The sequence below is a fragment of the Acromyrmex echinatior genome, chromosome 9 (assembly GCF_024713525.1).
Source record: "Acromyrmex echinatior isolate Ae372 chromosome 9, ASM2471352v2, whole genome shotgun sequence".
Taxonomy (NCBI): Eukaryota; Metazoa; Arthropoda; class Insecta; order Hymenoptera; family Formicidae; genus Acromyrmex; species Acromyrmex echinatior.
The window spans coordinates 147,735-172,078 of record NC_141860.1 but is presented as its reverse complement, the minus strand read 5'-3'; the positions used below and the strand labels follow the sequence as shown (position 1 = coordinate 172,078).

Sequence of the window (24,344 nt, the reverse complement as noted above, 5' to 3'; positions counted from 1 at the left end):
ATGGGAAGGGAATAGCAAAGATAGGTTATGTACGCGTGGATAAAAAAAGTAAGGTGTGTTAAGATCTGTGGATTGATCCAACTCTTTCTATTGGATACCTCCTAATGGAACATGAATGGGTATTTATATGATAGGAAAATAGCTACGACTGAGATGTGTGATTGCGGAAAAGGGAGAGAAGACTGGGTACATGTTTTGGCTGAATGTGAGATGTATGATGACGTTCGGGATTTGGGTGGCTGGAGTGTGGATCTAAAATCTGGAGTGGTTGGTGATATGAACGACAGGATTGATGAGTTCGATAGTATGGAATAAGGATAAGTATGAAAGGATAAGTTTGTATGCGAAGGAAGTGTTTGGAAGGAGGAGAGAGCGTGTGGAGGAGAGACTGTGATTGGATGATGAATGAGTGTGATTCTGGATGCTCAAGGTGAAGCAGGGAGAGATGTTGATCAGAAAACAACGTTCTTTGTCTCGAGGCTATGCCTCGGGCTTGGATTACAGAGCGATTCCTGTAAAGCACCTCCGAGGGATAAGAGTCCCGGCAGCTCACAAAGCGCTGACTGACCAATGTCGTGCGTGTAGGAAGCGCAAACTGGTAACTCAGGCTACGACGATCCAACCGATGATCTATCAGTACCGCCGGGACTGAGGCACCCGTGGGCAACTGCCCACACTTAGTCATAGGTAGAATCATCGCGAGGGCAGTGGTTTGATAGCTGCATGCTGGCTAGGGGCCTTTGGAACCGACGGGTGAGCTGCGTAACAGCTCAAAAACCAGACTGTTTAGCTGATAGAACGGGGATAGTCGCTCGTTCCGATTAGTGAGTTGCTTGCCGGGACCTACATCCCGCAAGCGTACTAGTAGTCACGCCATAGATGTGACGCGCTGATTAGACGTATTCCAATTCCACGCCCATGGGGGTCGTGCGAGTAAAGCAACTGTGCAGGTATCGTTAAACTGCAAGGAACAATTGTCCCTATCTACTATCTAGCGAAACCACTGAGAAGGAAATGGGATTGGAAAAATTAGCGGGGAAAGAAGAACTTGTTGAGCTTGACTCTAGTTTGGCACTGTAAGGAGACATGAGAGGTGAAGCATAAGTGGGAGATGACAACATTGCCGATGAAATACCACTACTTTCATTGTTTCTTTACTTACTCGGTTGGGTGGAGCTTCGTGCCCCGGTGGTCACGGTGTTCTAGAGCCAAGTGTGTCAGAGTGGCGTGAGGCCTCGGCCGATCGCTGATGATATTCCCGCGTGGTCCGATTCGAGGACACTACCAGGCGGGGAGTTTGACTGGGGCGGTACATCTGTTAAAGTATAACGCAGGTGTCCTAAGCCAGCTCAGCGAAGACAGAAACCTCATGTAGAACAAAAGGGCAAAAGCTGGCTTGGTCTCGATGTTCAGTACGCATAGAGATTGCGAAAGTACGACCTATCGATCCTTTTGGCTTGAAGAATTTTCAGCAGGAGGTGTCAAAAAAGTTACCACAGGGATAACTGACTTCTGGCGGCCAAGCGTTCATAACGACATCTTTTTGATCCTTCGATTTCGGTTCTTCCTATCATTACAAAGCTGAATTCGCCAAAGGTCGGATTGTTCACCCGCCAACAGGGAACAGGGAGCTGGGTTTAGATCGTCGTGAGACAGGTTAGTTTTATCCTATTAGTGACTAGTCATTGCGATAGTAATCCTGCTCAGTACGAGAGGAACCGCAGGTTCGGACATTTTCACGCACTCGAGCGGCCGGTAGTGCGAAGCTACCATTCGTGGAATTATGGCTGAACGCCTCTAAGCTCGTATCCTCTCTAGTCAAAGGTGGCAATGATATCTCTAGGAGTCTTGTGAGTTGAAAGGCTCAAAACAATATGACACTACTAGGCGGCCGGTTCACGGATCGATCGTCGCACAAGCCCGGTTTGCCATACGGCGCCCTCGCCTGTCGTCGGGATCTCATCGCTACGACGGCACGGCATCTAACGGTCGAACATGAGTTTCGCGAGTTCGATGTCGAGACTCGGAATAGTCTGTAGACGACTTAGATACCTGGCGGGGTGTTGTACTTGGTAGAGCAGTTACCACGCTGCGATCTGTTGAGACTCAGTCCTCGAGTTGGGGATACGTCTTGTCGGATGGACAAGACCCCACACAGGACAGAAACGCGGCGAAAGCAACACGCCGCGAAGGGACTTAGCCAAATTTCGTAACCGGAGGGCACGACGGCGAAGCAACACGCCGCGACGGAACTTAGTCGTATTTAGTGTTCGAAGGTCACGCGACTGCGAAGCAACACGCCGCGACGGGACTTAGCCGAATTTCGGGACCGGAGGTACCGACCGTTCGTTCTTGCCGTGCGTCGCCGACCGCCTGGCACGTCGGTTACGTATTATAGGAGGTATGCTACCGAGCTAAGCGTTTGCTTCTCCGAAAAATATTGCAAGTCCCGCAAGGGTCTGTCTTTCGAGATACTCTCGTATAAGACTGCAGGCATGAGCCGTGCGTCGCCGACCGCCTGGCACGTCGGTTGCGTATTATAAGGGAAGAGTGCAGCTCGTAGTTGATCGAGTATATAGTACGGTGTTTGATGCATCAAATACGGAATTCGTTTGAAACATGGACCAAGCCTTTACCATACACGGCGCCTGGTACGAAAGATATTCGTACAAAGTATGAAACATGGAGGAACCAAGCTTGTCGGAATCGTTCGATTCTCGGCGATTCGCTTCGTTTTACTTTTCCACACAGCATTGCCACGAGTCGGTGTCGAAAGACCGAATGGCTCTTATGTGGCGCGCACGTAGTGTTGGCCGCGCGATCTTCCCTCGTTCGTAGTCGAATGTGATCGGATGTATTGTCGCGCTTACTGAATACCAACTCCACGGACACGAGTGACGGAAAGAGAGATCCGACCGAAAGAGCCATTCTACGAACGTATTCTGGATGTCTCAGCATTGTATCGTCGATTTAACGTCAGGATCGAGGCAATCGTTACAATCCGCCTATTTTGAGAGAATGAGAAATTGATCTTTGCAATAGTGTGAAATACCACGTCGATGCTCTTCGAAGTACTTAAACAGTCTCCACACGGCTCTATCGAGTTCGTGAAGGAGCGGAATGACAGAGTGTCACCGACCGGCTCGCGAGACCGGCGGCATCGATGACACACGACTCTTGAGACATGGCGAGAGAGTCGCTCACAAAAACTACAGCGGTTGCATAAAGCTCCCTGGTTGATCCTGCCAATATTCATATGCTTGTCTCAAAAATTAAGTCATGCATGTCTCAGTGCATGCCGAATTAAAATGAAATCGCGAATGGCTCATTAAATCAGTTATGGTTCATTAGATTGTACCCACATTTACTTAATGGATGGAACTGTGATAATTCTAAAGCTAATAATGCAAAATAGAGTCCCGACCAGCGAGAGAACAGACGTTTTTATTAGATCAAATCGGTGGCAGGTGGTTGTCCCCCGTTTACCGTTTATTTTGGTGACTCTGAATAACTTTGTGCTGATCGCACGGTCTTAGCACCGGCGACGCATCTTTCAAATGTCTGCCTTATCAACTGTCGATGGTAGGTTCTGCGCCTACCATGGTTGTAACGGGTAACGGGGAATCAGGGTTCGATTCCGGAGAGGGAGCCTGAGAAACGGCTACCACATCCAAGGAAGGCAGCAGGCGCGCAAATTACCCACTCCCGGCACGGGGAGGTAGTGACGAAAAATAACGATACGGGTCTCATCTATGAATTTATTCCTTTTTTATTTCTAATTTGAATAATTTTCAGATTATATAACTATATGTCTTCATTATTTATTGACAATGTATGAAATTTCTCTTCCATCCTTTCGTCATCTGATGTTTCTTCATTAGAAGATATTTCGTCTTCTATTTCTTCCTTATCTGATATGTTTTTCTCCAATCAATCGCTGTGTGAACTATTGCTTTCTTCGTTTCTTCTCTTGCGGATATGTCCATAATTATCTATAATTCTTTTAAATTCATCACATTCGTTTTCGTCGCCAGAAATATCGAAATAATCATTGAATGATAATTCAGATGTACGATCAGGATCCGTATCGGGATAATTATTTTTCCAATTTGTTTCTGCATTAGAATCCGAAGATTCATCATCTTGTTCAAACTCTACTGAGTCTGAGTAATCTGGTCGTCGTACCAATATATTATCCTCATCATTTTTAAATCATAAGTCGTTAGAAGTTTGCACAATACAAATCATATACATAATTGTCAAGCTCCTGAAACATATATCTTATATTATATATCTGTTCATACATTTTATATACATATAAATTTTACTTAGTTCAAATACTGATTCTATTCTTAATTTATGTCATACACACATTGTAAAAAAATAATTTATATTATATATATATATATATATGTATATATATATATATACATATATGTATAACTTTTCTGTTTATTTCTTTTTCTTATCTACTTTTCTATTTAAAGGACTACTTTATTTTTGCCTTATCTCTTATTTATCTCTGCATTCATTTTTAATATATGAATATACTTTTCTTTATTACAACATATATGTGCGAGAGCGAATCAAAGCGAGAGCGATGACGTGAAATTTTAGAGTGATGCGGCGTTTGTCTAACTGTCTTTCTCGCTAGTTCAAATCCGGCTCGAAGGACCAGAAAATGTGCGAGAGCGCACCGCGCGAAAGATTCGAGTGAGAAAACGGCACACGGTTGATGTGATAAGCGACAGTAAAGAGAAATTCGTTTCTTTGTAATTTAACAAAAGAATTTTCTTTAATATGCACAGTTACAAAGTCAAAAAATATAATTAATTAAATATTAGATTAACAGAATATTGAATGCGGTCACCTTTACCAAATTGTATTTGGAATCGCGGTGATAGAAAATCTCGGCGATTTTCTCGGCACTTCTCGAAAAGATTCGTTTTATAGCAGTTTTCACTAAGCAGTAGCACGGCGGTTTTACGAAGCGATATAGTAGCAAGACTATGACTCTAAGAACTCTAAGAACTTTTAGAAGTAAGAAGGAGGACGGCGAGATCAAAGCATTTATTGCTTTCGGCCTGGGCTTTCTTCTTGGGAAAAAATCCAATAAAATTTTGCCACAATCGTAATTATCACGTGGCATTAGGTACTGGCGAAAGATGCAGAAGCATTATTGTTGTGCGGCGTGGACTTTCTCTTGGGTAAAAGATCAATTAAGAATGTTTGCCACAATCGTTTTCACGTAGAGCAATTAGGTGTACAAATATTAAGATTGGCGCTGGATCTTTTTTACGAATCGTTCAACTTAACAGTATGCGACAGAAAATCCGTACCGTGGGATTGGTGACAGAGCGTGACGTACAGTATTCGTCGGAGCGCGGCGCTAGTCGTGCGCGAATGAATTGTTCTAGAACTTTCGATTGTCCGTCTGCCGGTAAACGAAAATTGTTTGCGTGTAACGAATTGTTTTAAAAAGAACAAAGAACGACGAATCGCTTGCTTTTCTTTCGAATTACCGATCTCAAACAATATATATATATACATATATATATATAATATATTGTATTAGGGGGACCGGAAAGTAATGTCGTTTTTTACATTAAGGTCTTTGGTTCTTTCACGACTCTGAAGTACACAATGAGCTGGTAAATGACAAACGAATATCGATATGCGCAGAAACGACATTACTTTCCGGTCCCCCTAATATATTATATATATATATATATATGTGTCATTAAAATCTATATATATATGTGTAATATAAAGGAAAGTATTTCCTATATAAAAATGAATGCAGAAATAGAAATAAAGAAGGACAGGTATATATGAAAATGGCTGCAACAATAAAAATAATTTAATTTTATTGCCGAATAAGATACAAATAAGATTCTAAAGGTGTCTTCTTCGAAGAACGTTCAATAAATTAAAATAAACAATTTTATTATTTCACTCCAATTATTGTACCAGTGTATACTAATTACTTCAAGAACGAATAGGTCTGTAGAAGTACTTAATATTCTAGTATTTAAAACATTATTCTTAAGTTAAATATAATAAGAATTTTATTAATTTATAATATAAACTAAAGAACACAAATTGACAAAAAACGATAATAAAATTATTTATATTTACTGGCTTGAAACTTTTAATTATTGTATATCGTAAATACAAATGAGCGAATTTTTTTACACAAAAAAATTTTGATTGTCACGACTTGCCTCTAAAACATTTAAATTCTTCACTTGCTCTTCTATTGTCTGACAATGAACACTAAAGAGATCTTCCATCTATGAGTACCATATTCATATCCTTAATAAACTCTGGATCGTTCGATGTATCCAGTAATCGGTAACTTTGTATATGTCATTTATCCATTTAGGTATTTTTCCAGAAATATTAGCAGGATAATCACTATCAGATATTCTCTTGACTAGCTTTGAGATTTTCTATGTCCAGAAACTTACCAGAAAAGAATGAAATAGGTTTATTGAAAAACTTAAAAGGTATATTGAATATTTTAGACCGAAAATGTCACATGCTTTGTATATAATTTTCTTAAGAGTCGACAGACTAGAACTCTCGATTTAAAATAAATTTTACAATGAGCCTAAATTAAATTTTATATATTAGGTGTACAACTTTGCTTCTGCCGTTTTCTTATAGATGGCTTTAGCGGTAAGTGGTGGCCGAAATAAATAGATCATAGAATATACGTCATACAATAAACTTGGGCATCTGTCAACATAATCCCATAGAAACATTAGTCGATTTGTGTCTGCATCATAAAGTTATTCTCGATTGAAAATGTCAGTTTACGAGCCTAATTCTCGTCATTTGCGGGAGGTTTTAATTTTCTGCTTTAATATGAAGAAACCTGCGGCTGAGGCTCATCGAATGCTCTCAAATACTTATGGTGAGGCTATTAGTGAAAGAATGTGTCGTGAGTGGTTTCAACGCTTCAAAGTGATTTTGTCGAAGACCGGCATAGCGGTGGAAGAGAGAAGGTTTTCGAAAATGCAGAATTGGAGGCATTACTTGATCAAGACTCGTGTCAAAATCAAGAAGAATTGGCACAATCATTGGGAGTGACTCAACAAGCCATTTCAAAACGCCTCAAAGTCATGGGAATGATTTAGAAGCAAGAAAATTGGGTGCCGTACGAGTTGAAGCCGAGAGATGTTGAACGGCGTTTGTTTGCTTGTGAACAGCTGCTTGAAAGGCAAAGACGGAAGGGATTTCTGCATCGCATTGTGACTGGGGACGAAAAATGGGTTCATTACGATAACCCCAAGCGCAGAAAGTCATGGGGAGTTCCCGGCCATGCTTTCACGTCGACGACCAAACCGAATATTCACGGCTCCATTCATACTCTGTATTTGGTGGGACCAACTCGGCGTAATGTATTATGAGCTGTTAAAACTGACTGAAACAATCACAGGCGATCAGTATCGAACGCAATTGATGCGTTTGAGCCGAGCATTGAAAGACAAACGGCCGCAATACAACGAGAGACACGATAAAGTGATTTTGTAGCATGACAATGCTCGACCCCATATTGTGAAAGTGGTCAAGACATACTTGAAAACGTTGAAATGGGAAGTCCTACCCCACTCGCCGTATTCTCCAGATGTTGCTCCCTCTGACTATCATTTGTTTCGATCAATGGCACACGGCCTGGCTGACCAGCACTTCCGGTCTTATAAAGAAGTAAAAAATTGGATCGATTCGTGGATTGGCTCAAAAGATGACCAGTTTTTTCGACGCTGCCCGAAAGATGGGAGAAAGTAGTGGCCAGCGATGGACAATACTTTGAATTATAAATGTATAACCAGTTTTTTACAATAAAGCCTTGAATTTCGGAAAAAAAACGGCGGAAGCAAAGTTGTACACTTAATACCTAGAGCCCTATAACAGGATAGTATTTTTATAATAATAACAATAGTAATATAATAATAATAATAATAACAGTAATAATAATGTATGTATATATATATATCTAAACATATATATATATATATTAATATAATATATATAATATTATAATATGATTATGTATTTTTATTATGCTTAAAGTTATAATTATAATAATTATTACAGGAACTGGAAGACAAGAGAGACTATTTAATGATCTCTGTCGAAGATAAATTTCTTTAAACTGAAATTATAATTAAAATATTAAGAAAGTTACTGTAATTACAATATTCATAATCAGGAAAATCATCTAAAAGCGCATTTACAGCATATTTTTTTAAAAGAGTGAAATAAAAATTTATATTCTAATGTCTTCTTTGATCTGCATTATAGCTGAGGTGCAAATTATTTTATTATTATATATTTTATTAAAAATTAAACTGCAAAATCGATTCTGTACTCACCTTTGTAACTTCATAAACAAAGAAACCGAAAAAGTCTCAAGACGCAATGTTATTAGCTAGGAAATAAAATAATAATATGAAGGCATGTATCAAGATCGTAAGAGACGGATCACTTTATTTATCATAACATTTTTAAGAGCAAAATTACAAAATTCTACTTTTTAGCAAGTATCGTAGGTTCAAAAATATAAGTAAAATATAAGTAAATAAAAGAAGTTCCACGGTAGTATTTCTTCTATGCAACAACATATCTAGATTGCAAATGATTGATTGTGAATCTGTGAATCAGTTGACTCGTTTCTGCCGACTCTTAAGTATTATAAATTCTAGAACATCTTTTTAAAATCCTAGAACAGTTTCACAATTAACTGCAAATAAATCAATCTAACTTAAAAGTTAATCTATTCTTTGTCAGTAAAGTACATCTTCAGAAGAAAATTTGCAATCAAATCGCAATTAATCGCATTAACAAAAATATATAAATCATCAAATTCTCATCAGTTCTGTGAGGGTGCCAGCAAACTAAACGATGGTTTCTACAGGTGAGGCATTCGAAGAAAAGACCTCAGTTTTTGAGCGTTTACACGCAATTACCAATACGTCCAGTGGAGAATCGCTATTCTTGCATTTTACACGTAAAATTGTAGCCACTTTCAACGTGAAATGTAACGTCAAGTCACAATAATCCACATTAATCTATGCACAATGCAATTTAAAATAAAAACTAAACGTTCGTGATCTTCTCGGACTTGGGATTGCTTATGCTTTGCTTTAACCTAACCTTCGTTACAGTTTGAACACAATAGGCAATAGGCAATAGGCATAGGGAACAAGGAATAACGAGCTGTCCAATCAGAGCTCTGGGATGTCGAACTTAAGCCTTAAACGCAATGCGAAGGAATAGCGATAGCGATAGGAATAACATGATTTCAACTTATCAGAAATCAGATACACTGGAATATACACTTTCTGATAGGTTGAAATCGTGTTATTTCTATTGCTATCGCTATTCTTTCGCATTGTGTTTAAGACTTTACCCGTCAGAGCTCTGATTGGACGGCTTGTTATTCCCTGTTACCTATGTCTATTGTGTTTAAACCTTAAGCCTTGTCGCGTTTTGCTTGAATCCCCCAAAATTATTATTTAAAAGGAGATAAATATACGTATGAATGTAGGAACAAAAGAAAGTGAAAATATTGAGTGCAAAAAGTACAAGTAGAAAAAAACTTGAAACCTGTCATGCCAGCTTTTTTCGTGTTACCGTCGAAATCACCTAAAATCACTAGATTTATAAAATATCACAATTGATTTTTCAGAAATGTTGCGTCAAAATGACTGTAATGCACATGATACACTATTTCAAGCAAGATATAGTTGGAGGTTCATCTTTTAAACTATACTTATATGTCCCTTTGTGCACTTTCATGCATTAAACTTCCACAACAAAACTTCTACGATAAATAAACGCGTATTAAACTAAAGAATGCATAAATTATTTGTACATATTATTTGTTTATAAATAAATTAATTACAATTAAAAAAACATCGATTTACATACTTGACGGTTTCATTTTCTCAAATAAAAATATGTATTGGGTCATCTAAAAAGTATCCGCGGTTTTTTGTCACTGTGTTGATGGTCATATATCTAGTGACAAAGTACCGCGGATACTTTTTAGATGATCCAATATATACGAATACATAAATTTGAAACGGCTGCGTTTCGCGTCAAAATAGATGAGATTTTGCGATACTTTATAAATTTAGTGACATTAAAATTGCCTGCACATTACCGCTAGTACCATTTTTGGTTTGAGAACTACTTGTCTACATACATTTTCTGATCTGTCGATAAAATCATATCATCGAGTGATTCGTGTCTGTAATACATCCATAGAATAGAAGTGTACCGACTATTCTTCATACGATTTCTGTGAGACAAGATTCTCTCACAGAGAATAAATTTTTCTCGTTAACTATACCCGCAGAATGTCTTGTTGATCAAATATGTCTTTCTGTTAATTATTGCATAGATGCATTATATTTACATGGCTTTTAGTGACACGTGTCAACTTTGAAATTGATAAAATATTTTATATATTGAAATTATGTGCACAATATAATGCTCTTTGTAAAGTGGAGATAAGTAGAGAGACCGGGGCTTGTTAAGACACAAATTAGCATTGCGTTCTATTTATAAATTTATAAAAAAAGGAAACAATGGAAAAATTACTGCAAAATATTTCTTTTACAACATAGATACTTTTTCCTAAGTTTCATTTAAATCAAATAAATATTACAATATATAAAGAACAAAATTCTGATTCAAGAGCAAGCAAAAAAAATTTTTAAGCATTTCGTAATTTCGTATTAATGTTCTTCATCATAAGAAAGAAAATCTAATAAGCGATGTATTATTAGTTAAAAGAAAAGCTTGTTAGTAAACAATACGTTATTTTGAGTGACAATGGTAATTTGTAATAATAAGATGAACATGTGTGCAGGGATGAGATACGTTTTCTCATATCAAAAGAAAAGATTAGGATAACTTTCTGTACCGCACATGTGAACATTCAGTTACAAATTAACTCTGACAAAACGCTTTATATTTCATATTTCTATATAAATATACTAAATAAATTTAAATCTATCTTTATAACATCACTTAGTCAAGACTTAAAACACCAAATAATAAATCCAGGTTATCTACCTAGGTTATCACCTAGTACGTTTTGCAACATATTACAAACGATTACTTGGAATTTACCTAGTGAAGAGAATCCGAACCAAGGATTGAAACTTTTGTGAGTGATATAGATTAGTATCACATCATGATTAAAGTATATACGCACCAACTTTCTGTGTTAACTCATATTAGCATGTTTTATTAGGTGTACAAATAAGTTTCCGCCGTTTTTTATCAAAAATTAAGCATTTATTGTGAAAGAACGATACATAATGTTTTATTGATGTAAGTCAAATGTAAGTGTAAGTTCTTTTTCTGTTTGGCACGAATCTTCATTCAATAATACTTCCAATTCCGCGTCTTCGTACACTTTCGGCCTTCCGCTACGTTCTTTGTCTTCGACGTCAAATTCACCGTTCTTAAATTTTTGAAACTATTCACGACAACTTCTCTCACTTAAGGCAGCCTCACCATATGCTTCTACAAGCAATCGATGAGCCTCAGCTGCAGATTTCTTCAAATTAAAGAAGTAAATCAAAAGTTCCCGCAAATGACGCTTATTCAGCTCAAAACTCGGCATTTTCGCACAAAAAAATATATGATGCTGATACAAAATCGCTAGTATTTCAAGGTTATGTTGTTGACAGATGTCCAACCTTACGATATAATGTTTTACATCAGACAATTTTAATCATAGTTTGCTAGTGGCGCCGTCTTTTGTCAAATGGCGGAAACTTATTTGTACACCTAATAACATTAATTTTATCGCTTTCTTATTTTTATTAAATGTTTTCTTATTATAGTAATAATGCAGGCTAGTAACAGAATTGTGTGTGTGTGTGTGTGTGTGTGTGTGTGTGTGTGTCTTAATGACGCTAAAACTTTAATATTATATGATAAATGAATAGCATAACTCCAAAATGCATTTTGTCAAAATTTCATTTTTTTAATTATCACATAGTGTTCAGTGTCAAAAGACTCATAATAGCTGCTCTAAAATGTTCAAAAAGCGTTTTTTTCATCGTTAATTTATATGCTCAAAAAAATATAGACATTTAAAAATGCAAATTATGATTTTTAATTTATAGAGATGAACAAAATGCATTTGTCTAACATTTTTTCCATAAAGTGTGTATTTCAAAGTGTCAATTTTTTTTTGTGTGTGTAGTTTCTTTCTTTTTTATTTTTTGAAAATTACGAAACGCAATTTGAAAGTCTGCTCCTCAAATATATAAGATATAATGATTATTTGTTCAAATCGAAATTGTTAAATAAATAGATGCAAATTTTGTACAAATAATTGACTTACCTTTTATGATTATTTTTACAAATATATATATATACGAGGGCAAGGTGAAAAGTAACCGACCTCAACATGAAAACATGAACTATGTACAAAGTTTTTAAGTACCAAGTGTTATATATCAAATTACTCGCATTGAAAATATCTATAATTTCTCCTTTGACTACTTTGCTAAACAATTCACAGCTAAAAAGTTATATACGTTAAAAAATTCACGTGGTTATCAATTTAAAAAACAAAATACAAAAAGAGCATAAAGAACCACAACACAGGTTATAATTTGTGATATTTGTATTTGTCTTTTTGTATTTTGTTTTTTAAATTGATAACCACGTGAATTTTTTAACGTATGTTTGAACACGAGCATTAATATGTAAATTACCGCAATTTTTTAATTTCATCGAATGTAATTTTGGTCTACATGCATGTTTGCTTCTAAAGAAATGTGTACGAACGCACAGAGCAAATATATATACACGATTGCAAATATTTTTCTTAAAAACTTGCTTAAGGGAACGGTTAATTCCTAGTCACATGTACAAATTCACACGTAGTGATAGTGATAGGTTGTTCCAGTCTTCGAAAGAAAGAATCGATAGAATAAAACATAAATTTATATTCAAATACTTAAGGGTAGAATTACAGGATGCCTACAAACATCTCGGCAAAATAAAATTCGAATTAATTAACATGTGTAGAAACATTGAGAAAATTCTACCTAATAACATAGCGGGTTCTTTCTTTCGAAGACAGGAAATAAATTATGACATTATGTGGAATAAAGAAATAGATAGAATTAGCAAAAAAATTTTTTATTTGCGGGCCAAGCACATCCGCCAGGAAGTCAATAGCATCAATTATAATATTAAACAAATTGTGTTGCCTGAGATGGATGGGGGTACTTCGGTTGCACCTTTCAGACTTGAGAATGTTCTAACGAAAGTTACGAATTCGGAAAAAATTCATTCAACACACAACATTAATATTGCTCCGGACGGTTTTAATGAAATATTTAATATATGTAACACTAATGAAAAATGGCTGAAAAATCTTAGCAACATTATGATACCTGAAAAAGCAAAAATTGTATTACAACTAGGCCAACATTTCAATTTACCGAACAATATGATTAACAAGAACAACATTACACAAGAATTTATAAAGCACGTAGAATACAGTCTTTTTAAAGCCGACGACGAAACGCGAAATTATGTCAGAAATGAATCCATCCAAATCATGAAATCAATTAAGAAATGTGATATTAAATCTTTTGAGAACGTTGTTTTGCAAGAAGGTGTAAGGGAGGTCAAACGATTCATCTCAGAAAATCCGGAATTATTGATTACTAGAGCGGACAAAGGAAATACCACTGTAATTATGTGTCGGAATAGTTACAAAGAAAAAATGTTTGAGAATCTCAACGATCGCACTACGTACGAATTAATGAAAAAAGATCCTACAAATAAAATAACTGCAGGAATTGTGAATTTACTGAAATTTTGGAAGAATAAAGGTTACATCGATTCAAGTTTGTACAAAAAATTGCATGTTTCGGACGGTGAACTGCCGAGAGCTTATGGACTGCCAAAGATCCATAAAGAAGGTCACCCTCTAAGATTAATCGTTAGTTGCATTAACAGCGCTTTTTATCCACTGGCGACCTTCCTAAAAAACATTATTGACAAGAATAATATAACAAATTTCAGTCGTAAAAAATAGTCTAGATTTGATACATAAACTTAACGGCAAGGTAATCGATAATGATTTCAGTATTGTATCCTTTGATGTAGTCTCTATGTACACGAACATTCCGACTGAATTAGTTGTAAAAAGTATTGAGCGTAGATGGGAACTCATTGGATGCAGGACTTCGATTCCTTTGCAAGAGTTCATCAGGGCAATCACAATCATTATTGATTCTACATTTTTCATTCTTTGACAAAAAAATTTTTAAACAAATTTTTGGCTTGCCTATGGGTTCTCCTTTGTCTCCGATACTGGCAAATATTGTTTTACAAGATTTAGAACACGAAATTATTACCAAGAACATTAAGGCATCGTTTTATTTTCGTTACGTGGATGACATTGTATTAGCTGTACATAAGGAAAAGGTTGAGGAAATTCTAGAATTATTTAATTCATATCACGAAAGGCTAAAATTCACCGTTGACCGTGGCGATAAAAATGGCATAAATTTCCTAGATGTTAAATTAATTGAACAAGAAGGAAATATCATCTTTGATATGTACAAAAAACCTATCAATTCTGGGAGGTATTTAAATTATTATTCCAATCATCCATTAACACACAAAAGGGGAGTTATTATTGGGCAATTGGACAGAATTCTATTTTTGTCCCATCCTAAATTTCACGAAAAAAACATCACGGAACTAATTCGCATTCTTTTAAGTAACGGTTATCCCTTAAAGTTTATATTTGCAACAATAAAAAATAAAATTAAGACATTACAAAATAGATGTAAAAAATGTAATAAAGAAATTGATTCTAATGTTAATTCAAAGAAATTTCTTGTGGTACCATATTTGAGCAAAGTGTCGGAAAAGTTCAAAAGGCTCTCACATGTTCATGATTTTAACATAGCGTATAAACCCATGAATAAAATGAATGCATTTATTAAAACGGGGAAAGATTCTTTGTCCAGGGATGACCAATGTGGAGTTGTCTACAAAATCGATTGTTTAAATTGTGAATCGTCGTATGTAGGCCAAACAAAAAGAAAATTAAAGACTCGGATAAAAGAACATAAAGCGGATTTAAAAAAATCACCTTCCGAAGTTTCAGTGGTTTCACGTCACCGTTTGAACGAGATGCATGAGTTAGATTGGGAAAACACAAAAGTTTTAGACAAGGAACAATCTTTAATAAAAAGAAGAATTTCCGAAATGATACACATAAAAAGACAAATAAGAGGTATCAATAAACAAAGTGACACGGAAAGTCTGCCAGATATTTATTTTCCTTTTCTTAAGTAGGATTTCTCTTTCTTTTCAATAATAACTCTAGAAATTTCTAATTTGTTTGACCCAGGCATATAAATAGTGGTATAATACGCGATATAACAAACAACAACACATAATGTCACGGAAAAAGTCTTATTGTGAAAAATTGTCACTTGATATTCTTCGCTCAGTTTTTTGGCTGTAAAACAGGTAATTATACAGGATTATATTTCTTTATATTCGACTAGGAGAAATTAATGACATATAATTTTAATTTAATCAGAATCTGGAAATTCTTGTTCTACACTTCTTGATATGACTATGGGCGTTATAACATTTTGTACGAAGCATCTTCACACTAAAAAGAACATGTTATTTTTATTATAACAACGGACTGTTGAATTTAATTTCAACTAAATGTATTTTTGCGGTTTATGAAGACTATTGTATTACTGAAGATGGCCAGATTGTGGCCGAAACGTTTAATGTTTTAATTAATATAATAATAAGTAAATATCACAAATTATAACCTGTGTTGTGATTCTTTATGCTCTTTTTGTATTTTGTTTTTTAAAAAGTTATAGCCAAAAAACCATAAGAAGAAAAAAAGCAAAAAACGAAAATTTAAGAAAAAAATACGACTTGTTGTTGAAGATGCCGCCATCGAAGTCAAACTTTTCGGTATTTATTCAAGTGTTATATATCATATTGCTCACATTAAAGGCGGCTACAATTTCTGCCTTGACCATTTTTCTCTACAGATTAGCATAGGCTCGATAGGCTTATAAGTTGCTGCGGCAGATTTGAAAAAAAGCGCTAACATATTTTTGACTCTAACTTTTTTAGCTATGAATTGTTCAGAAAAGTGGTCAAAGTATAAATTATAGATATTTTTAACACGAGTAATTAGATATATAACACTTGGTACTTAACTAAAAATTTTGTACATAGTTCATGTTTTCATGTTGAGGTCGGTTACTTTTCACCTTGCCCTCGTATATATGTATATATATATATATATATATATATATATATATATATTATATATATATATATATATATATATATATATATATATATAGGGTGTTCAAAAAGTCCCGGACCAGGTGAATAACTTGAAAAAAAAAATTTTTTGAAAAAACGCCGAAACACGTGAAACGATTTTTCAAAAAATCTATCTTTTGAGAGGGGTTGCGACTCCCCGCCCCCAATGGGGCATGTGGGATACGAGAGGGGTCGAAAATCTTAAATAGCAATATAGGTCAAGTGGGGGCTCATTTGAAAGGTCTTGTCGAGACGAATCCAAAACACTGCGCATAGAGGGCGCTGCGATCATTTTCGGCGGAGTTATTTGATTTTTAAGATGTGCGTGTTCTCTGAGGAGCCATGTTATCTTAAATGTAGGAAAAATCCACGACGTTGAAGGAAAAAGAAAATAACCACAAAAACAGCGATAAAGACGCTTGATTTCAAAATTACAGAGATGAACTAAGACAAAACAGCTTTATCAGGGAAGAAAGTTACACAAAGTGTAAAATAATAATGACTCAATGATTTGAACTTTTGACTTCAAGTGTCTTTATCGGCATTCAAAAACGCGACCATTGATGTACATGTGTGACAACAAATACGGTGTGTTTCATGTGCAAAAAGTCCTGCGTAGTGTTTTGGATTCGTCTCGAAAAGACCTTTAAAATGAGCCCCCACTTGACCTATGTTGCTATTTAATATTTTTGACCCCCCTCGTGCCCCACGTGCCCCATTGGGGGCGAGGGGTCGCAATCCCTCTCAAAAGATAGATTTTTTGAAAAATCGTTTCACGTGTTTCGGCGTTTTTTCAAAAAAATTTTTTTTTTCAAGTTATTCACCCGGTCCGGGACTTTTTGAACACCCTGTATATATACAATATACTCTTTTCTATAGTAAAATATATGTATATATAAGATCGATTTAATAAATTTTGATTTTTGACTTAGATAATTTTGTCAAAATGCTTTATGTTCTTTTAACAATGTTATCGCAAACACATGAATTTAATTAAAAATATGTGAATACAAAGATTCGAGGTAAGTCAAATAGATATGTATAATACATGGTTGGCCATATTCGACGGAAAGATGTTTTTTTTTTTCAATCATGGGAAACATCGTTACTCGATCTAACATCTCTTTCCCATGATTGAAAAAAAAAACATCTTTCCGTCGAATATGGCCAACCCTGTATATATAGCGGAATTAATGATTAAAATTTTTGAAAGAAACTGACAAATAGAAAATTGTTAAATTTTAAACATATAATAAATTATCAAATATAAAAATAATTCTTTAAAACACCACTATTCTCGGGTTTGGATCATCTCGGGCGGTCGGTACCCGAGACACGTTTGTACCTATATATATATAAAATTATAATAACGCATATATTTTATTATTATTAAATATAAGTATCCCTTCGTAACTCCTATTCCATAAGAAAATTATTTTATCCATTTATTTTTCATAAAAGATGATTTTTAGCAATGTGTTAAAATATATTTTCTTACACGTCAATTTTTTTTAATATTATATTAAAGATGTTATAAAAATGATAACCATAATTAATATCTTGTCAACCACTATTATAATAGATCTAGAAGATTTGGAATTCACACCCTCCTGTAAACAGACTGTTGTAATTTGACGGATAGTTTAACTTTTATTTGCGGATAGATCTTAAGAATTTTACGTGGAATCAGTATACATTAAATCCGCTTTCTATTATAAAAATTACTCTTCTTTGTATTGGATGCTAATCAGCGTATCACAAAGCAAATTTGTTAAATTTTATTATATAAATTTTAATAAATTTTATAATTGCAAGTTAACAATTAAAAGTAAATACAATTTATTGTTAATATTTCATTTCATTTATCAATATTACAGTAATGATTGGTTTAATAAAATTTGTGTTACCATATATATATTTTCATATAATCCCGCTTTCGTATAATCCCGCATTTTTAATTTTATGATTATGCTACTACGAAATATCATTTTTATTGTATTTTGAACGGCATTTATAATTATATCTTGTTAAATATGTCAGAATTAGTCGTTAATTGTGGATAAATTTTTCGTGTTAACTACCTATAGAATATCTTATCAATTAAACATGTCTTTTTGTTAATTATTGGGGCATTTCGTTTTATGCATAATATATTATTTTTCCGTGTTGTTCATCGAATGTAAACAAGAATAAATGATGGGTGATTTGGGCGCATAATGCACCCATAATCTATAAGGTACTTACAAAGTAATATGTAGTTAAGAGAAAAATTCAAATGTTATTGCTATAACTTTCAAATTTCTATGCATTTCTCTCAAAATTATATTGACGGCGAAAAGAGAAGACGTTTTTTGATCAGTCATGATACATACCATTTTGTTTCACTTCATTATAGGAAACAACATGATATAAAACAATATAGCATATTTGTCCGATTTGTGCCGACTAACACAATAATTGCACTACTAGAGCACTGAGATTAAAATAACTAATTGTAATTATCAGTATTATATTAGCTCATAAATACTTGCTAAATTAAACTGAAAAATATTAAATAAATCTTTATAATATAATAAATAATATAATACTTATAATATAGTTCTACTTCTAGTTGTAAAATCTCGAATCTTGTCATAACAACCGGAAATTCTTTTTGATTGTTATGACGAGATTTTGACTTAAATAAACTGTATTTAATTATATGCGCGCAATTCTTGTTCATATCAAATCATAATTAAACAAAATTTTTGATGCATTACTGCGAGAATAGAAGGTTTGTTACATACCTGCGTCCTAAAAATTATTGTACTGGACAAAACTGTAGAATACATCTGAAAGAAAATACATTATCATTATATTTAATGAAAAGGTTTATTAATGAATAGGTTTGTTAACCCTTTCGCGCAGAAAGCAGTCCATCGGAATATCACCACTGATCGGGACCCCACACCAAAAGTATATAAAAACGCACGCACGCACGCACGCACGCACGCACGCACGCACGCACGCACGCACATGTATATACGTTTATTACATACTTTTATATTTTTATTTAAAATAGAACATATACCCAGCAGATAAAACAATATCCAAAGCAGAAATGTCCCAAGCCAAATTTTACCTCTGTCTGTTTTATTTGCAATATAAACTGCAAAACCTAATTGAAATAAATAATTTAATAAGTGTTAAATATGTATTACCATTCTTGACAGTTCGGACACTTGCATAAATTTTATCAAATAGATGAGTAAATTTTAAACATTATTTTAAATTATGATACTCGCAGATATCAAATAGCAACTCTATTCCTTACATTTACTGACATTTTGTTATTTTTAACTTCAATATGTGTCAAAATCAACCCATTTATAAAGTTTCAAAGTAAAATGTTCATATTAATGTATGTACTTTGTAAATAATAAATTAAATTTGAATCAAAATTTATTATCAAATTTAATACACTTTTAAGAGTTAAGTTATTTAACTACAATTATGTTTTAACAACCCACCGCGCGGGGTGTGACTTTGTCGTGATGTAGGGACTCACTCTGGGCCGTCCCCGAGCCCGGGGCCGCCTTGGACACTTGGTGAAGGGAGGACCAGATGTCGATCTGGAGTGACTAACCTGTGCGAGCTCCCCTCGGTAAACGGAACAGTATACTCCTAGAGAGAGGGACTTTGTCTCCGTGGACTGGAGAGGAAGGACAGTGGAGGTTAGCTGCTACTTCCCCCTCCCCCTCTCCCAGTTTTACGGACATTAAGTTTGACGAAGGTCTTCGGGCACTGAAGGCCCACATGGCCGACTATTGGGGTAAGCCGCTGTTGGGGGACTTCAATGCCCGAAATCCAGCGTGAGATCCTGGACCTCTAAGGAGGGGAAACCTGCTGAACTGGACGGGCATACAAGATCTGTGCCTGCTCAACCGGGAGGGTGAGCCCACGTGTGTGCATTCACGTGGCAAGTCCTGCGTGGATGTCGCGGAGTATCGCCGGACGTGGAGTAGTGGGTGGCCGAGGGGATTGGATCCCTCTCGGACCATTGCTCGGACCATACTGATGGAGGTTAGGGGTCTCTAAAATGCAATTGGGAGGATGGTTAGTGTTTCCCTAAGTGGAGCGTCTACAAAATAAAGAACGATTTAATGCCTCCGTCAAATCATGTATGGACGTGCAGGAAGCGACGACGAAAGCTCACGTGGAAGCAATGGAACTATGACAGAAATCTCAGATTTCGCGACGCAGGCGGGTTTTGTCGGTCGGCCGAAGATCTACTGCTGGAGTGATGAGATCGCGACACTGAGAGCATCTTGTAACCATATACGAAGAAGGCTGACGAGGACGAGAGGAAATGTAGCGACGTCTCCGAAGATAATCTGAGGGTTATGGAAGCGAGACACGTGATGAGCAATATATCCAAAGGAGTAAGATGTCCCTCCGGGGAAATCTCCTGGATACTCTGGAGGTGGATTCATGGGGAATGCCCTACAAAGTGATGATGGGCAGGTTGAGAGAAAAGGAACGGGCGGTTGAGACCCTCCCATCGCAGATGGAAAGGGAGATAGTAAGAGTACTGTTTCCCCAGGAGGACCTCTGGGAGAAGAAACCCAGCCCCTACGAGTAGGAAGAAAAGATGGTCGTCTCACCCTCGGACATTGCCGACGGAAGTCTTGAATGTGATAGCCAGGATAAGGGAAGGCAAGGTTCCGGGGCCGGATGGGATAGTTGGCCGAATTATAAAAAACACGAGCTGACACTCCGATGAAAAAAATGCTTCACCGGGTGCTTCAGAGAAGTTTTCCCGATCCCCTGGAAGACAGTTAGATTCATACTCCTAAAGATTCCAAACAAACCGGAATTGGTCTCATCCTCCTACAGACCAATCTGCTTGCTCTGTGAGCAGACTAATTTCTTGGAACAGATGATCTGTGGGAGGACATAAACACACTTGAACGGGACTGAGGATATCTTGAAGCATCAGTAAGGATTTCAGGTTCACGATTGACGCGATCTGGCAGGTCCATGAAAGAGTTGAAGACGGGTTGAGGGATGGGGTGTTGACGGTATCCTTCGATATAGCCAACGCCTTCAACTTCCTCCCCTGGCCAGTCATTGGGGAAGCGATAGTGGAAAAGGACATACTGGGGTATCTCCGATCCATTGTGGGGAGTTATCTTTCAGGTTCCTCACGTACGTGGATCGCGAGAGACTTCACATGCGCGAGGAGGTAACAAGAACAGTTCTACAGAATTCGGCCCTAGGACCCTGTGGAACATAGGATACGACTCGATCGTTGCGAACGACGATGCCGATGGAATGCTCCGTTGTTTGCTACGCGGATAATACTTTGCTGGTGGTGAACGGAGCGTCCCTGTGTAAAGCGTGAATCTGGAGACGGTATGCCTCATTAGGGTAATAGAAAGATTGGAACTGAAAGTCTTCGTCTCCAAAAGGAGGTGGTGGCCTTTATGTCGGAGAACTTCTTATGGGACACGACTCTTTAGCTGGAGGGGAGGAGGAGGGCTGTGATCCCGATGAGATCCGCCATGTACCTGGGACTAACTTTGGACTAGCGGTAGATCTTCCAGGATCATTTTCGCCTTCTCCTCCCGAAGGCTTGGTGAATGGCCGTGGCACTGGCCCACATTGGTATAACGGCCAACATTGGTGGACTAGAAGAGCGGGGTGCCGCCGTGTATATGCGGTGGTAGCCCTATCGGTCATTATGTACGGGGCCCCGATCTATGTGCAAACTGTAGTAAGACAGGATCATAATGAAGGACGAAGCTCCAACGCCACTTCGCGTTGAGAGTTATTCGCGGATATCGAACGATGTCGCATGGCAGCCGCGATCCTAGTTAGGATCATGCCATTCAGTATTGCAGCGAATAAGTATAAGCGAATATATCTTCGTCGATGTGAGATATTACGTAGGGATGAGGCCATAGAGCCGCTGACAAAATCTCTCATTTATGAGGAGCAGAGGAGGGCCATCGTAAAGTGAAGGAAGCATCTATAGAGGCTCTCTCGGGATCATAGTTAGAAGAGACATGGGGATGACTGGAGGAATGGATGGCCAGGTCGCATAGAACGCTGATATACAGAGTCACGCAAATGCTGACCAGATATGGCTCCTTCCGGGTCTACCTCCATGAAATACATAAGGTGCAAACATCGACATACATTTACTGCAGGGCCGTGGTGGACACAGGTCTCCATACAATGCTCCATTGTCCCGTGTGGACGGAACAAAAAAGAAAGATTCTCAGAATGATACGCCGTATAGGGATACGCCGTAACTATGAGGTAGTCGGTGCCATCGTCCTCAAGGAAACTGGGCGATCTTGTGCGGAATACTGCGAGACCGTAATGAGGAGAAAGGCGGAGGGGAAAAGAGAACGCCAACGTAGGGCAACTATGGCCGGAGTAGAGACCCCTCTCCCCTCCATCCCTAACTACAAGATATACCGGTAATCCGATAAGAGATGTATTGTAAATATAGGGCTAAGTACCCCGGATACGTGTGTGTGCGTGTGTGTGTGTGTGTGTGTGTGTGTGTGTGTGTGTGTGAATATGGACGTGGCTGGAGTTAGTAGTAGTATTAAGTATTGTAGATATATATGGGTACGTATAGATAAACATGTGGATGTTTTAACACACACATGGGAGTAGCATACCGATTTTCCTGGAAATGGAGAGCCTCGCTCCGTGGACTTGGGGGAAGTACTGATGTAATCGGTAATTCCCCTTTACATTCTGGCAGAAGGCGAGAACAGGGCAAACTTTAGCTTGATAGGCGACTGGCTCTGAGTATCCACGTCATAGGGCGTGAGATCACGAGCGAGTTGAATCCACCACATGTGGCGGTAGGGGCCAGGAGTTTTCCTCTCCCTGGCTAGGTTCTTATCCTCAGAGAAGGTTTTTTATTCTCTTGCATAAAAAAAAGTTTTAACAACAAAATTAAATTAACGACACATTGAATAGAAGCAAGGCCGACATAGAAATTTTTTAAAAATAACTATTATAATTCAAAATGGTTATAACACAACACTATAAATTTAACATACTGTATTCTTTATATGCATTTTTAGGATATTTGTAATTATCAACACCAATTACAAATTTTTTATAAATTACGAGGGCAAGTCAATAAGTATCGGTGTTTCAAGACAGGCGACATTGCTGATGCAAGTTGGCATTACCATCGTGTACTACCATCTTTCAAATGACGCCATACAAAATTTCAGAGTGATTCATGCAATAATCTTGATTTGACAGCAATTCGTAGTGAGCGCGTTTGATATTTTCCGATACAATGGAAAAAGAGCAATATCGATTCGTGATTCGTTTCTTATTTTGGGATGGAAAAACGTGCGAAGAAATAAAAACAAAGTTGAATGCCGTCTATGGGAATCTATGGGACTCTTCATCATCTATGACAACCGTTAGATATTGGTTCAACGAATTCAAATGTGATCGTTCGTTTGTTTTTGATGAGGAGCGCCCCGGCAGACGTGGTTACTGAGGAAATCGTTGAAAAAGTCCACGACATGATTCTCGCTGATCACCGAACGAAAGTACATGAAGTAGTAGAGGCCATAGGCGTCGTACAGAACGGCATTCAATATTTTGCATGATAACTTGGGAATGAAAAAGCTGTCGGCCCGATGGGTGTCGCGATCAGGACAATGCACCGGCTCACTCCTTCGCAGTCGCCACAGCCAAATTGGTCGAATTGCGCTACGAATTGCTGCCGCATCCACCGTACTCTCTGGATTTAGCCCCCTGTGACTTCTTTTTGTTTCCAAATTTGAAAAAATGGCTCGATGGAAAGAAATTCACGTGGAATGAGGAGGTCATCGCCGAAACAGAAACCTATTCAGAGTTCGATAAATCGTATTTTTCTGAGGGATTAAAAAAATGGCAGAAGCGTTGGGAAAAATGTATCCTCTTAAAAAGGGATTACGTTGAAA

At 36.9% G+C, this 24,344-nt stretch overlaps 1 pseudogene; it reads left to right on the top strand.

Moving 5' to 3' along the window:
- The first annotated feature begins 934 nt into the window (after positions 1 to 934).
- LOC147908443 (large subunit ribosomal RNA) lies at positions 935 to 2,128 on the top strand (annotated as a pseudogene).
- The last annotated feature ends 22,216 nt before the right edge of the window (positions 2,129 to 24,344 follow it).